The sequence below is a fragment of the Lolium perenne genome, chromosome 4, assembly GCF_019359855.2.
Source record: "Lolium perenne isolate Kyuss_39 chromosome 4, Kyuss_2.0, whole genome shotgun sequence".
Taxonomy (NCBI): domain Eukaryota; kingdom Viridiplantae; phylum Streptophyta; class Magnoliopsida; order Poales; family Poaceae; genus Lolium; species Lolium perenne.
In genome coordinates this window covers 136,469,199-136,480,810 of record NC_067247.2, presented here as the reverse complement: position 1 = coordinate 136,480,810, position 11,612 = coordinate 136,469,199, and the positions used below count along the sequence as shown (strand labels likewise).

Sequence of the window (11,612 nt, the reverse complement as noted above, 5' to 3'; positions counted from 1 at the left end):
TGAGCTCACGCCAGAGCAGCGGAGGAATCCCCAGTGGCATCCCGACTACAGCCCGACTTGGGAAAGCTTCTTCATCAATCGGCGTGAGAGGGCGCTTTCCAGGCATGAGGAGGGCGGTCCGCCTCCTTCGAACTTCAACGAGGCCGGCCGGCGGCTGTGGTGGCGCGGCCGGACTCTCCAGGGCGTCATGGCCTACCGTGGCCCCCGCCTGCGCTACCCTCAGTCCCAGCCCACGCGTGCTCACCCGCCGACGTTCGAGTACCGCGACCCCGATGCCAGCGACGATGATGACGGCGACTACGACGACTACAGTGGCGACTACTACAGGGCTAGGCACGAGTATGACTGAATGACTCCAACAGTAGAATTTGGCCATGTATCTTTAATTTTCAGTTAAGCTATGTACTTTTAATTCGAGTTCAATCGTAATAAAATTTTATTCCCGCCCTTTCTTTCCCGCCTTTTTCCGTCGTACGTGGCGGGAAAGTTTCCCGCGCGGACGGCGTCGTGGCGGGATTAAAGAAATAGAAAATAAAAGAAACAGAAACAGAAAAGTAAGAAGAAACAGAAAAGTAAAAAAGAAACAGAAAAGAAAAAAGAAATAGAAAAGAAAAGGAAAGAAAAGAAAAGAAATAGAAAAGAAAAAGAAAAGCAATAGAAAATAATAAAAAGAAAAAAATAGAAAATAAAAGAAAAAGAAACAGAAAAGTAAAAAAGAAACAGAAAAGAAAAAAGAAATAGAAAAGAAAAGGAAAGAAAAGAAATAGAAAAGAAAAAGAAAAGCAATAGAAAATAATAAAAATAAAAAAATAGAAAATAAAAGAAAAAGAAACAGAAAAGTAAAAAGAAACAGAAAAGTAAAAAAGAACAGAAAAGAAAAAAAGAAATAGAAAAGAAAAGGAAAGAAAAGAAATAGAAAAAAAATATAAAAGCAATAGAAAATAATAAAAAGAAAAGGAATAGAAAATAAAAGAAACAGAAACAGAAAAGTAAAAAGAAACAGAAAAGTAAAAAAGAAACAGAAAAGAAAAAAATAAATAGAAAAGAAACAGCAAAAGAAAAGATAACATAAAAAGAAAAACAAAAAAAAACATTTGGTACCGGTTGGTGCCACCAACCGGTACGAAAGGTCTTTCGGGCACCAACCGGTACCAAAGGTCGATCCCCCTGTTTAGGACTTAGCGCGGGGCAATTTTCCCCCAAATTTCTTCTTCTTTCGCGCCAGAGACCTCGCAGACGCCGCTCCCCGTCGCCGACGCCGACTCCGTCATCGCCGTCGCCGTAGCGGCCGCCGTCGCCATCGCCGTCGCCGTCGCCCTCGCTGTAGCCGCCGCCGTCACCCTCACCGAAGCCACCGCCGCCGTCGCCGCGTCGCCCGCGCCGCTCCACCTCTCCCTCGCCGCCGTCGCCCTCACCGAGGTGAGCACACCCTCCTCCCTCCCTCGCCTCGCCTCCCTCGCCTCGCCTCCCTGGCCGCCGCGCGCCTCGCCGGGAGGAGCCCGCGCGCGCGTCGCTGCCGCGCCGCGGTCGCCGCCGCCTCCTCACGCACGCGCGCTAGGTGTTCGAGGAAATGCGGCGGAAGAGCTCGGCGACGAGCATGCAGGCGGTGGATGTCCGAGAGCGCGACGAGGTCGGTGGCGTCGAGGTTGATGTTGCGGAGCACGGCGAGGAGGGACGGCACGGTGGCGGTGGGCGCGGGGAGGCCGGAGAGCACGTCTTGCACGGTGGCGAAGCGCGGGCTGTCGCGGCGGCCGAGCGGCACGCGGTAGGAGGGCCCGCCGGTGGAGACCACGGAGTCGCGCGCGGCGAGCGCGAGGATGTCGGAGCAGGAGACGACGGCGCCCCGGCACTCCCGCTCGAGGCGGTCGCGGATGGCGTTGATGGCGGCGAAGGCGGACGGGCGCAGCGTGAGGTTCGGCGGCGCCTGCTGCTCGCCGGGACCGGTGGCTGACCCCGTCGAGGAGGACCGAGGCATCGCAGCCCTGCACGAAGCAGTCGTGGAAGTGGAGGCGGAGTAGTCCGGCGGCGATGCCGACGTCCTTGCGGACAGTGTCCTTGACGTAGTCCCGCACGATGGTCTCCGCTCTCGTACAGCTCCGTCTGTAGAAGTCGAACGACAGGCCCTGCGCCACCGGCGGCTGCCTCAGGTTGCCGGCACCCTCTTGCTCCGCCGCAGCAAGTGACCAGCTCGCCACCGCCACCGCCATCAGTGCTGCTGCAGCGAGCAGAGGAGTGGGAGCCATCACTACTGCTATGCTCTCCGTGTGTCTCACTCTAACCTGGCTCTGTGACTAAGCAGAGCGCGTCGGAGCGGAACCGCGCGCGCTCGCCCTTGTCGGCGACGACGCCCGCGGGCGCGTCCCGCACCACGGCGCCGCCCATAATGTTCATATATTGCCAAAACGCATCCATTCTACATTATTTGAGCAGTGAATTTCGAAGTTGATTTTGTCTCTGCAAATGAACTGCAAGATTTCTTAAGGGCATGCTTGTGTTTTTGTTTGGCATATTCATTTCAAAAGGAGGGCATATGTGTTTGTATTTCACATGATTATGTTATTAATTGCTTTCTTCATTTTGCAGTGACATTGAGGTATGGAGGATGGCACCTTCGTCTGAGATGAGGAGGGGGAAGAAGCGGTGCAGAGATTGATCTATGAGAGTGCCCGTGGTCCGGAACCCGGCGATGGAGATGACAACGAGTACCAAGACTTTCTGAATGATTTTGGCGAGGGACTTGAGTCTGAACAAGTTAGAAAAGACAATGAAGTGTCCATCACAAACTCCGACGAGGTGTATATCTATGTATCAATTAGTCTGTGTTCATCCCTAGATGCATTCATTTATTTGTATTGCACTTATTAACGAATAATTTTTTCTTTTAGCCTTCTGGATCATCGAGCAAGTCTGTTAGAACAAAACGAGGCCCGACGCGGGTGCTAAAGGGCGAGGGCAGGTTAGCCCTCACGGCATTCAAGGATAATGGTGAACCAGTGCAGCCCAAGGAGTTTTGCCGCAAATTTACAAGTCAATCCGGAGTTACCGATCAGCATTCAAGAGTGGCATAAGCCGAAGAACCCGGAGAGTTGTGCTAGTTATGTCAACGACACGATGAAAAAATTTGTTTGGGACACGCTACTGACAAAGTTCAGCCTACCGGAAGACATGACGGAAGGCTAGAAGAATAAAGTCAAGGAATGGACATTGAAGAAGATGGCCATACAATTCCAGAGCTTCAAGAAAAATTTATGGGACAAATATAAGAATGAAGATCCAGTATTCGATGATAATCTAGTGAAGATAAAAGATCACTGGGCCGCATTTAAGGATTATAAGAAATCGTCTACTTTTGTGTCCCGATCGAAGAAAAATACCGAAAATGCTGCAAAGAAGAAACTTCCGCATCATTTGGGGTCAGGTGGCTACAAGAGTGCCATTCCGAAGTGGACAGCGTTTGAGAATAAACTGATTGATCATGGAATCACTCCACAGACATGGGACTGGCCCGAACGGTCCAAGTTCTGGTTGTTCGCTCATGGGGCAGGGTTGGACCCAAAGACAGGGCTGATCGTTGCGAAGGGAAAATGGAAGGAAAAAATTGAGGCAATTGTACCGAAGCTTATAGATGCAATTGAAAAGGTCAGAAAGGGAGAGTACATTCCCGATCGAGAGAATGACGAGCTGACACTCGCTCTGGGGAACCCCGAACATGTTGGACGGGTACGAGCTCGCCCAGTGTCTCACCATGAAGGAAGCGTGGCCGGACAGCGCCGACACTTATAGAAGCCATTCGCGAAAGAAGAAGAAGGACGCCGACATTGTAACGGAATTGTTAACTAGGGTGGAGGCTCTTGAGAGAAATCGAGAGGGCACCCGATCAGCCGCAAGCTTTCTACAGGATCCACAAGCCGATGCTGCCCCATCTCAGCGAAGAAGCAGTGTCGGTTCCTCGCATCTTGACGGATGTGGAGGAAGCTACCCCGTGGATTATGTCACGGAGAAGACAGATTGCGAGCTACATATGTTAATCAGGACCGCGTCTGTTAAGGTGGCGGTCGGCTATGTGTACCCAAGTGAAGATGGAGCAATGCACCATCATATGCCCATTCCACCTGGTTGTGTTCGTGTCGGGGTGGATGAAGTTGTTTCGGGTTTTGAAAAAGTGGAGCTTGATATTCCTAGAGGTGAAGATGAGAGGACACTGGCCGATGTCAAGCACGGTTTCGCCCTATGGCCGAAGAAGTACGTCGTCCTTTTGCAAAGGCCACCGACTCCTACACATGAGCAGCAAATGCCATCGACTCCTCCTGGTGGCAGTCCTGGTGAGCAGCCAAGTCCACACCTACCGAGAGGGACCCCAGCGTGAGTCCACCATCTCGAGATCCTCCGCGACGTAAGACAGCGTCCGTTGCTTAAGCGGAACGGTACGCCGCCTAGGAAGAAAGCTAGAAAGGAGAAACAACCGCCGCCTACCGAGAAGTTACCTTGGGAAAAAACTCCAGAGGAAAACGCGAGGCCGTTCAGGCCGAGTTGAAGAAATGGTTTGCACCGAAAGTGCCAGAGATACCTTTCGAGAAGACACTAGATCCGGTGAAAGTTGTGCGTACCATTGACAATCTATATGACCCTGTACCATCGCCGCCATCTGACTATGCGCGTTCTATTGAAAGGTCGTATGACAAGATGATCGAGGTGACAAAACCCGTTCAATCGGGTATCAGGGAGATAAAAGGGATACACAGTGTCTACCAGCTCGGACAACAACCCGTTCAATCGGTCGCCCCTCTCAAGGTGTTTGACGGGAAGACCGTTCAAAGTTCTCGACAAGACGCAACTGATTACGCCTTCGCTGAACGAGCATATCAGTTTGTTCAAGGGAAAGATTTGGTCGAGAATCTCAGGAAGGTACCAACATGTATGCGTAACTTGCATTCGTGGTACCTTAAGGCCTCAAAGGAAGGGATCGAGACTATCATGATGCGAGTTAGGGAAGAGCACTACTTCCAGGAGTACTGTGTGAACGTTGACTTCGCCGAACTCTTTCAGTTATACAATCTCCGGGCCCTCGACAAATCAATCATCAGTTGCTATTGTCTGTAAGTGATTTATTTATTTAATTTGAGAAGTCGTTCATTGTCTGCAGATTATAATCTTTTGTGCGCTATATTATGTAGATCGAAGATGCTCGAATGCAAAAGGGACGATATCACAGACATTGGGTTCATTGACCCGTACACAATGCATGTTAAAACCATAGAGAATCCCCTCTATAACAAGGATACACCGCAGACTTTGCTAAGGTTTTTGAAGCGACAACGTGACAAAAAGCTAATACTTTGGCCTTACAACTTCGAGTGAGTCTTACTGTCTTATAACACATTATATTTTGCTCACCGTATGTCAAAATTTTAACTAATGACTTATATATATGACACTACATATTGAAACGTGCGTAGGTTTCACTTTATTCTTCTCGTCATCAATTTGGAAATTGGAGAAGTTGAAGTCTTGGACTCACTAAGCAAAAAATCGGAACTATACGTGTCTTGTTTTTTAATGCTCCGAAGGTAATTTTAATTCTTATCGGTTTGTTTCGTTAATTTCCTGCTTTGAACTAATTGATGACTCTTTTATGCATTTTCTTTTGTCGAGCAGCGTATGGCAAACTTTCATCAAGGAAGATACGTCCCGTGAATGGACACCGAAGCTGCGATGGCGTGCGAAAGTAAGTAGTACTACCTAGGTCCACACACCTTTTAATTATCATACTTGACTATTGTTTGATTGAATTATATTCTTGTAAAGAAATGCCCGCAACAACCTCCGGGGACCGATCTCTGTGGATTCTTCGTTTGCGAGTGCATCCGCAGAATTGTCAGCGAGAGAACGAATAATGAAAGAAATAAAGAGGTACAAAAACAATCTTCACAAATTTGTTTTGTTATCATAAGTTGTGCTGAGTTTCAATAATAGTTGTTTCATGTATTCATTTGTATCTTATTCTTTTATAGTTGGCAAGAAAGCGGAACAAGCTCTCAATCGATGACCGCTTCATAGCAATAGGCGAGGAATTGGCGGGATTTTTCCTTCGGGACGTCATACCACCACTCGCAGAGTACCACTATGAATGAAGATGTACATGTTACATATATAGTTGACTCGAAGAGTACCACTATGCTACATGTAATAGACATATATAGAGTACGCCTCGGAGAGTACCACTATGCATGAAGATCGATCTTCATGCATAGTGCTACTTAATTTGCGATCTTATGCAATAACATGTGTGTTATATTATATGCACCAACTTGCTATGCATCATCTTGATCTTCATGTACTACCTAAACCCAAACGCGTTTCTGGTGCATCGACGCGATATGAAACAAACTGATATCCCTAAACCCCTCCAAAAACCCTAAAAAACCAATTCTCTGCCGCGGCAGAGATTTGGGCAAATTCCCTGCCGCGGGTGGGAACCTTTGGTACCGGTTCGTATTACCAACCGGTACCAAAGCTCCTTGGCCCTGAGCTCTCCTGGTGGCCCACGTGCAGGGCCTTTTATACCGGTTCGTAAGCAACCGGTACGAAAGGGGGGGGGGCCTTTAGTGCCGGATAATTAATACCGGTTGCTCAACCGGTACTAAAGCCCCTCTGGAACCGGTACCGATGAGAGATTTTCTACTAGTGAATAGTTCAATCACCCGCCAGTAAATTTTTACCGCAGCATAATGTTTCAGTGATAATACTAGTTTATCGCGTTAACTATTCTGCAGTAGATTTCCGCGAGATTGTAACTATCTAATTTTTTTCGAAAGCAATTTCCAGGTAAAAATCTCGAACATTACCAGTAGTTTGCTGATGTTAACAATGAAACAGATCGTTAACTACCTAATAATATTTCTTTTAGGACTCATATTTCTGTGATGGTACTTTCTCAACATTTCAATCTCAACCATAGTTCTGGACAATAATTATCCATCAATAGTTCTTCGCCAGTGAATAATTCTTCGGTGATAATTTCGAAAAAATCCAATATTTGCCACCTCTTTTCATCGGGGAAACTAATGTCGTGTTCTTTTACAGAACCATTTAAAAAAATATACTTACTTCACCGTCCGTCACCTCTTTCACCTAGGAAAGAATACTATTAGCTTCTTCTAAGGTACCTTTAGAAAGATATACTCACGTCATCACCCGTGCCTCTTTCAGCCGGATTATACTATTAAAAAAATTTACTCCACCGGTTGTCGCTTTTTTTGCCTAGGAAGAATACTATTACCTTCTTCTACAATATCTTTGAAAGGTATACCTACTCCATCACCCGCTGCCTCTTTCATCTAGATAAACATACTTACTCCATCGTCCGTTGCCACTTTCATCCAGAGAAAAATACTACCATTTTTTCTGTAGCGAATAAAAAAAGTGCTCCACCATTTGCCGCCTCTTTTAGTTGAAGAAAATACTATTGCCTTCATTTCGGTATTTCTGAAAAAAAATCTACGGTGTACGTCATATCTTTCAACCAACATGCGGTATACTCGCTCTGGGCACTATACCAAAAATACAACTTCTAGTATAAAAGGTGATTTTAAAGATACTTCAAACAAGCAATTTTACACTATTATCCTTCTTGTTTTTCCTTGATAGAGTAGTTTGGTCCTTTCACTTCTGCTTCTCCTTCCCGCAATTGACATACATATATCAAGCAAGAATATCTCGCGTGTGCTTACTTTCAACTAATAGTACATGGGAGTGATGTTTTGGCACATGGGAGCATATGCTCCCTTTATTTTGAAATACATTTTAGACACATTTTAAAATGTCAAAAAAATTGAAACAAAAATTTTGCACGTACATCTTCATGTGCTACGCGCTCACAAAGTCGTTTCATGAAAAATCGATATGTCATGTGGCGTGTGTAAAAAAGACAAAATTCTGTGCGGAAACAAAGACTTGTCCCAAGATAAATTTTCTCTTTTTCCTTTAGACTACAAAAAATATCATTTTTTCGTGAAACTTGACGAATACACATATATTATGAAGATGTACATGTAAAAAAATTTGTCAATTTTTTTTAACACTTGGAAATATGTTTTTACGGTAGAGGGATCATACGCACCCAGGAGCCGAATTGAGTTTCTAAACATAATAGAGAGTAACATATATTAGTAAGAGCTAAATACACCGCTAGTCCTAATAGTTGTACTCTAGGTGCAGTTTAGTCCTAATAGTTGCAAAATGGGGTGAGGTAGTCCCAGTAGCTGTCCTTGTGTGCAAAAGTAGTCCCAATTGATCGTAATAACGACACGTTGCTTCTGTCTTTTCGCAAAATAGCCCCTACAAATTTTTCATACTCATCTGGCCTACCGAATGTGGGTCCCATCTGTCAGGTGAGGAAGAAAAACAAAATATATGTGCGCCCAACGCCTGGAGTATTCGAACACAAGACCAACTTGCTCGATGCCCGGTCAACTGCGGGCCGCAACCATTAGCTCACGAGATTGTTTCTGCTATACTGCAGACTACGTCCTTATTGACCAGTAATTCGCTAAATTGCCTGCACCAGCCGGAATTCTTTTTGAAAGATTATACTGTAACCCATTTGGTATTTACGCGTATCATGCGGCATCCACAAAAATACCGCATGTTGATTAAGCTTACGAAAACAAGCTCCTTCTACGAACATAATAAATAAGATCTGCGCAAATGACAAATGGAACCTGGGTGTCCGCGCATGCAGTTATGAAAAATTCAGAAAAACACTATTTGATAGCTTCTTTAAAAATTGAAATAAACGTCGAGGTCGCCCCTCCAGGCGTCCTTGTCGTTCAGTGACGCCGCGAACGCCGCGTGCAGCTCTGGGCAGTCTTCGGGGTCGTCGGCGGCGCGCCTTTGCTACTGTCAGCTGCCGTTGCCGCCGCGCCTCGGATTGACGAGCGGCGTCGCGAACTCCGGCTCCTTCTTCACCTCGTGCTTGGGAATGGTGCGACGAGGAAGGCGCTGCTCGCGCCGACCCTAACGAGGAAGAGTTGGAGAAGGACGAGGCTGCCAGCGCGCTGCGGGATATGGTGGCGGCGACGACAGCGTCTCCAACCTCGGCGCGCTGTTCTGGATGCCGTCGACGACGTACTCCAGGGTGCGCCCCGGAAGAAGAGGATGCACCCATATTTGTTCCAGCTGTTCCGCCGGCCGATGAGGCCGGCGGTGCTGTTCATCTCGACGTCATGCTGCGCCTGGAACTGGTGACCCACCAGACGTCATGCCGGCCCGGTGCTGCAGGTGGATGGCGACGGCGACCTAGGCGTAGCAGTCTGGTGGCACGGCTAATGGGGTGTGATCGAGGCCTGGCAGGCGGCCGGGCCTGATTTAGACCACATTGACCATGCTACTGCGTCCGGACGGCGGGCACCTCGGGTGTCGGAGAGTGGTTCCTCTCCCTTGGGCTGCCGTGTGCTTTGATGGCTGCTGTCAATGGTGCCTTCCTACCCTGCCCATTTCGAGTTGCGGCGTGCTGACTAATCCATGGGCTCGAGTTCGTGGGGATGCCGGGGCAGCGGTCCTGGAAGGTGGACTGCTTGGTTGGCTCTTCGACGGGCAACGCGGCGGTGGTGGTGGTCTCTCTCTTCGGTCATGAGGATGGCGTGGAGCGGACGGTGGGGGATCCTGGTGTTGGCGGCGTTTCGGCCTCGGCAACCCCCAGATCGTGTTTGGGATGCCCAACTTAGGGACAGCGGGCGGCTGAGTTGTCGGCGTGGTGTGTGGATGCTTCCGGGCGAAAGCTCAGCGCCTCGGCGTCAACGACGGCGGTGCCTGCGGGTATCGCAACCCTCTTGGGGGCGTCGTTGTGGGTATCCTCCCCACGGTACGGCTCCGGGTGAAAGCCCTTGATCTCTTGGTCTCGACGTTGCGGCTTTATTTATAAAGCGGGACGAAAGCCTATTTCGAGGAAAATTTATTTTATTTTTAAAAACTTTTAGGTAGTGTTTTTTTTCATTTTTTGGAAAACTGGGTGCGCACCCAGGTCCAAACGTACCTATTTAACTGATCTGAGAAACTGTTTAGTTCGATCAGCTTGATAATAGATAAGCTCTTTATTACGACAGAAACGATCGTACGCCCTGATGGTTACCGCGTCCTTTGTATAATATCTCGTCCCTCGTTCGAATCCCACTACTAACCTTTGTATTTTAATTTTTTCTTCTCAGCTGTTAGGTGGGACCCACATTCCTTAGGCATCAGCAATATCAGATGTGGTATAGAAAATGTGTAGGGGCTTTTTAGCAAAACCACAAAACCACGTGTCAGCATTAGGATCATTTGGGACTACTTTTGCACATTGGAACAACTATTGGGACTACCTCACCTCATTTTGCAACTATTAGGACTAAACTGCCCTCTGTTCCAGTTCACAGGGCTTACGCGTATCCCTAGGTCGTAAATTTGACGATGATAATGCAATATATGCATTACAAAATTTATATCATTAGAAAGATTAGAGTAGTTGTATTTCAAGAGCCATCAATACCATTTAATGCCCAACAACCAATAGGCCATTATTGATTAATTAAGTGTTATAAATGATGCACCGTCCATTTGTGGTGTCATCAAGAATTAATTAGTTGTAATCTCATTCTCCTACTAATTCATCTTATTCATTTAGATCTCATGCATCGAAAATAGAATATTTATTGTGTAATTTCAGATGCCCTTTGAATAATTTTTTATTATAATCTTGTTAACTTACTAATACATCTTGTTCAATCATTGCTTTCAAGCCTCGAAAATGAAAAGTAAGTCTTTTTGATTATTTCAAACATCTTCTGAATCTAAAATTGATAAATTTATAATGACTTTATTCAATCTAATCAGCCCTTTTAAATCACAAATCGGTAATTAAGAATAATACTGTGAGAAAATATATACTAATACCCACTTGTCTACTTCACAAAAGTCAAAGTGTAAGGGGATCATAATTTTTTTAAATGCTAGTTATTGCCCTAGCATTTATTCTTCTCTTAGCTTGGACTTTATTCCTCCCATTAAATGCATATAGGTCCCGTATTCATCTCAGTTATGTCATGCATCGATGTGTTTTCAAATTTATTAACTAATTTTCACTACTTTGTTCACGGATCTTAATGCTCCAACCGACGGTCTGGATATGCAAGGCTTTGGCGGCTATGAGCCAAAAATTCACGTCCCATACACATGTTACTAATCTACTCCCTCCATTCTCTTTTAGTCTAAAAATAGATAAATTAGTAGTGAATTTATTAGTACTACTTAAATTGGTAAATATCTAATCCAAGATACATTGGAAATAGTGGCATCCAATAGATAAAGGAGGAACACTTTGTTTTCCGTATTCTTATTGACTTAAAGCTAGAATGTAGAGTATTTCAGAACAAATTTTAGGCCTAGAATGCAGAGTATTTCAGAACGGAGGGAGTATGTTACTACTTTCATAGTGGAGAGTAACATATGTGTAGTGATATGTGTAGTGTCATGCATACTTATATTTATTATGTTGTAGACTCACCTTGTCTTGAAAAGTGTGATGTTATGGTAAATAGCTAGTTACCACCTCACTCTCTTTCTTTATTTAATGTCAT

At 46.0% G+C, this 11,612-nt stretch overlaps 2 long non-coding RNA genes and 1 pseudogene across 2 annotated transcripts; 2 read left to right on the top strand and 1 right to left on the bottom strand.

Moving 5' to 3' along the window:
- Positions 1-1,178: 1,178 nt before the first annotated feature.
- LOC127347218 (cationic peroxidase SPC4-like) lies at positions 1,179-2,243 on the bottom strand (annotated as a pseudogene).
- Positions 2,244-4,660: 2,417 nt separating this feature from the next.
- On the top strand, positions 4,661-5,558 carry LOC139830921 (uncharacterized). The gene is made up of 3 exons (XR_011744438.1): positions 4,661-5,096; positions 5,175-5,354; positions 5,457-5,558. It is a non-coding gene; the product is annotated as an uncharacterized lncRNA (long non-coding RNA).
- A 92-nt stretch (positions 5,559-5,650) lies between these two features.
- LOC139830920 (uncharacterized) lies at positions 5,651-6,308 on the top strand. The gene is made up of 3 exons (XR_011744437.1): positions 5,651-5,725; positions 5,806-5,910; positions 6,012-6,308. It is a non-coding gene; the product is annotated as an uncharacterized lncRNA (long non-coding RNA).
- Positions 6,309-11,612: the final 5,304 nt, after the last annotated feature.